Source organism: Chlorocebus sabaeus, chromosome 17 (genome assembly GCF_047675955.1).
Source record: "Chlorocebus sabaeus isolate Y175 chromosome 17, mChlSab1.0.hap1, whole genome shotgun sequence".
NCBI lineage: Eukaryota > Metazoa > Chordata > Mammalia > Primates > Cercopithecidae > Chlorocebus > Chlorocebus sabaeus.
This window is the reverse complement of record NC_132920.1, coordinates 7375079-7379957: the sequence shown is the minus strand read 5'-3', so window position 1 is coordinate 7379957 and position 4879 is coordinate 7375079. Positions and strand designations below refer to the sequence as shown.

Sequence of the window (4879 nt, the reverse complement as noted above, 5' to 3'; positions counted from 1 at the left end):
TCCCAGATGAGTTAAGTTAAAAAGGACTCTAAGAAATATGAGACCCAAATTCACCGAAATAGTCTCGAAAAAGAACAAAGTTGAAGGACTCATACTTCCTGATTTCAAAATTTACTACAGTTATTACAGTAAGCAAGACAGTGTGGTACAGCATAAGGAAGATATAAAGATCAATGGAACAGAACTGAAGTTCCAGAAATAAGCCCTTACGTTTACAGTCAATTGATTTTCAACAAGAGTGCCAAGATCATTCAGTGGGGAAAGAATAGGCTTTTCAACAAATGGGATAACTGGGTATCCATATGCAAAGGAATGATTTTAGACCACTTCTTTACATAATACACAAAAGGTAACTCAAAATCAATCATAGACCTAAATGTAAGAGCTATTATAAAGCTATATAACTCTGAGAAAAAAGCACAGGATTAGGCACCATGACTGAGTGGGACTCACGCCAGGAATGCAAGGTTGGTTTAACAGTCAATATTTGATTAATGTAATTATACTCTATAGTTACAATAAAAGAGAAAAACCACATGGTCATCTCAATAGCTGCTGAAAAACTGTTTCTCAAAATCCCATTTACATTCAGGATAAAATCTCTCAATAAACTAGGAATAAAAGAAAAGTTCCTCAGTTCGATGAAAGACATTTATGAAAACCCCACAGCTAACATTATACTTAAAAGAATAAATATGTAATGAAATATCATTCAGCCTTAAGAAGAAAGAAAATTCCAAGGCATGCTACAACGTGAATGAACCTTGAAGACACTGTGCTAAGTGAAACCAGACAGACACAAAAGGATAAATATTGTCATTCCACTAATATGAGGTACCTGGGATAATGGAATCCATAGAGACAGAAAGTAGAATGGTGTTTGCAGGGGGCTGGGGGAATGGGGAGTTCGGGTTTAATAGGTACAGAGTTTCAGTTTGGGGAGATGAAAAAGTTCTAGAAATGGATGCTGATGATGATTACACAATGTAAATGGGCATAATGCCGAGAACTGTACACTTCAAAATAGTTAAAAGAGCACATTTTGTTATGTATATTTTACTACAATTTTTAAAATAATAAGAAAGCAAAAGATCAAATGGTTTTACTCTAAGATTGGGAACAAGGCAAGGGAATCTGCTCTCAGCCCTTTTATTCAACATTGTATGGTAAGTCCTCATGTAATGTCAATAGGTTCTTGAAAACTGTGACTTTAAGCAAAATGACTTAAAACATACCAATTTTTTTTCTCGTCAATGTTATAAATAAATTACTTTGAGGCTGGGCACAGTGACTCATGCCTGTAATCTAGGCACTTTGAGAGGTAGCGGGCGGGAGGATCACTTGAGCCTAGAAGTTCAAGACCAGACTGGGCAACATAGCAAGACCCTGTCACTACAAAAAATAAAAATAGCTAGTCATGGTGGCATGCACATATAGTCCCAGCTACCAAAAAAAAAAAAAAAAAAAAAAAAAAAAGACTTTGAGCAAAATGTCTTTTTGCTTAAAGTCACAGTTTCTAAGAATTTATCAATGGTCTTAAGGGAGGACTTACTGTACTTGGGGTTCTGGCCAATGAAATAATGCAAGAAAAACAAATAAAATATATATAGATTGGGAAAGAGGTATAAAGGTTGGTATATTTATTCAAAGGCAACATGATTCTGTATGTAGACAACCCCAAGGAATCTACAAAAAAAAAAAAATTACTAGCATTAATCAACGAGATCAGCAAGGTCACAGGACTCAAGCTCACTACATGCAAATTAATTGTATTTCAATATAGTAAGATGAAATTAAAAAATAATTTTATTCACAACAGTATCAAAGAGAATAAAATACTTGAGAATAAATTTAGCAAATAAAGTGCAATAGCTATACACTAAAAAACACAAAACATTGCTAAGATATTTATCTGAAGAGCTGAGTAAATGGAGAGACATACCATGTACATTGATCAGAAGACTCAATATTATAGAGGGAAATTTTTCCTAAATTGATCTATAGATTCTATGTATCCCTATCAAATCTCATCAGGCTTTAAAAATAGAATTTGACAAGATGACCCTAAAAGTTATACAGAAATGCAAAAAAACTTAAGCCAAACAATTTTGAAAAATAAAGTTGAACTTAAACTAGCTGATTTCAAAACTTACTATATGAGTAAAGCCACTGTTATCAAGACAATTTTGTATTGGCCTAAGCATAGACTTATGGACCAGTGGAATAGAATAGAACATCCAGAAATAAGCCCTTCCATTGATGATCAATCGATATTCAACAAAGACACCATGCCAAAAAAAAAAAAAAAAAAAAAAAAAAGTGTGGTCCTTACCTTACACTTTACACAAAAGGGTATGTACAATAATGCTAAAAATCTTTTTTTTTAAATCCTGAATAATTAGCTCTTTGCTTTAACTCCTAAAAGTGGGTCAAATACCTTGAATGACCTTGTCTGCTCTTTTGGACAACTTTACCAATGTTTTTCTCACTGTGACCGGATTTGTCAAGCTCTGAGTCGCTTGGAAGAAACTCCACCACATTACCCTGATAGACACCTGCAGTCGCACTTTTTGTTTTTTGAGTCGAAGTCATGCTCTGTTGCCCACGCTGGAGTGTAGTGGCATGATGTCAGCTCACCGCAACCTCCATCTCCCAGGTTCAGGCAATTCTCCTGCCTCAGCCTCCCTAGAAACTGGGATTACAGGCACGCGCCACTGCGTCTGGCTAATTTTTTGTATTTTTCAGCAGAGACAGGGTTTGCCGTGGCTGGCCAAGGCCTATTGGCCAGGCTGGTCTTGAACTCCTGACCTCAGGTGATCTGCCCGCCTTGTCCCCCAAAGTGCTGGGATTACAGGCACGAGCCACCGCGCCTCCCCTGCCCTGGGATTTTTAAATTGACTCCAAAAGGTACTGAAAAATCTCAGATGGGCTCTCAACTCAGATTTTATTTCATAAAAGAAAAATGTGTCTCCCGCCCTGCCTGGTGGGAGGTTGAGGGAGCGGAAGGGATGGGCAGCGGCCCTGTCCTCTGGAGTGGGGAATTCCATCCGACGGAAGCTTAATCTCTAAGGAGAACTGTTATGACCCACACAAAACCCCTGCCTCCCCAGTTGTCCACATCAGGGGCCTAATTGGCAGTGTAGTGGAAGCTGACCTTGTGGAGGCCTTGCAGGAATTTGGAGCCATCAGCTATGTGATGATAATGCTTAAAAAGAGACAAGCACTGGTGGAATTTGAAGACATGCCGGGGGCTTGCAACACAGGGAACTACACAGCCGACAACCAAATATACATTGCCGGTCACCCAGCTTTTGTCAACTACTCTACCCGCCAGAAGATCTCCCGCCCCGAACTCGGTGACTCCCGGAGCATGAACCGTGTGCTTCTTTCTCTTTACCATCCTGAACCCCAGATCACCACGGATGTTCTTTACGCTATCTGTAATCCTTGTGGCCCTGTCCAGAGAATTGTCATTTTCCGGAAGAATGGAGTTCAGGCCACGGTGGAATCTGACTGTGTTCAAAGGGCCCGGTGGGCCAAGGCCTCGCTCCATGGGGCTGAAATCTATTCTGACTGCTGCACTCTGAAGATGAGTACGCGAAGCCTACACGCTTGAATGTGTTCAAGAATGATCAGGATACTTGGGACTACACAAACCGCAATCTCAGTGCAAGGTGACCCTGGCAGCAACTCAAACAAACGCCAGAGGCAGCCCCCTCTCCTGGGAGATCACCCCACAGAATATGGAGGTCCCTACGGCGGGTATCACAGCCATTACCATGATGAGGGCTACGGCCCCCCAGCCCCCCACCTCACTAAGAAGGGAGAGGGATGGGTCCACCAGTGGGGGGAGTCACCGTCGGGGCCCAAGTCGCTACGGCCCCCACTATGGGCACCCCCACCCTTCCCCCACCACCCGAGCATGGCCCTCACGCCGACAGCCCTGTGCTCATGGCCTATGGCTTGGATCAATCTAAGATGAACTGTGACCAAGTGTTCAGTGTTTTCTGCTTGTATAGCAATGCGGAGAAGGTAAAATTCATGAAAAGCAAGCCGGGGACCGCCGTGGTGGATATGGCTACGCTGTGGACCGGGCCACTACCTACCTCAACAACAATTTCATGTTTGGACAGAAGCCGAATGTCTGTCTCCAAGCAGCCAGGCATCATACCCGGTCAGTCATGCGGGTTGGAAGTCAGGTCTTGCAGTTACACAGACTTCAGTGAATCCCGAACAATCGGTTCCCACCCCGGAGCGGGCAGCCAAGAACCGCATCCAGCACCCCAGAACCGCATCCAGCACCCCAGCAACGTGCTGCGGTTCTTCAACGCCCCGCGGGAGGTGGCTGAGATGTGCAATGTGCTGGGCGTGAAGCGGCCATCCTCTGGGAAAGTATTCTTAGGCAAAAGTGGGCGCAGCTGCTCTGGGCTGCTGGAATGGGAACCCCAGAGCGATGCCCTGGCGACTCCGGGCACCACTGCCAGATGAAAAACCCAGATGGTCCATACCCTCACACTCTGAAGCTGTGTTTCTCCACCGCTCAGCATGCCTCCTAATTAGGTGCCTAGGAAGAGTCCCATCTGAGCGGGAAGACATTTCTCTTTCCTTTATGCCTTTTTTTTTTTTTTTTTGGAATGCTAGGTTTGTAGAGGCTTAACCTTAATGGAAACACTGGAACACTGGAAGTCTGCAAGGGGAGCCAGAGGGGACCTGATATCTCCCAAGATTAACCTTCACTTCTTCACTTTTAAAAAATTATTGTGCAAGGCCAGGAGCGGTGGCTCACGCCTGTAAGCCCAGCATTTTGGGATGCCAAGGTGGGCGGATCATCTGAGGCCAGGAGTTCGAGACCAGCCATGGCGAAACCCCGTCTCTACTA

The 4879-nt window shown here is 43.4% G+C and overlaps 1 pseudogene; it reads left to right on the top strand.

Annotated features, from left to right (window-relative positions):
* The first annotated feature begins 3088 nt into the window (after positions 1-3088).
* On the top strand, positions 3089-4607 carry LOC103222212 (heterogeneous nuclear ribonucleoprotein L pseudogene; annotated as a pseudogene).
* Positions 4608-4879: the final 272 nt, after the last annotated feature.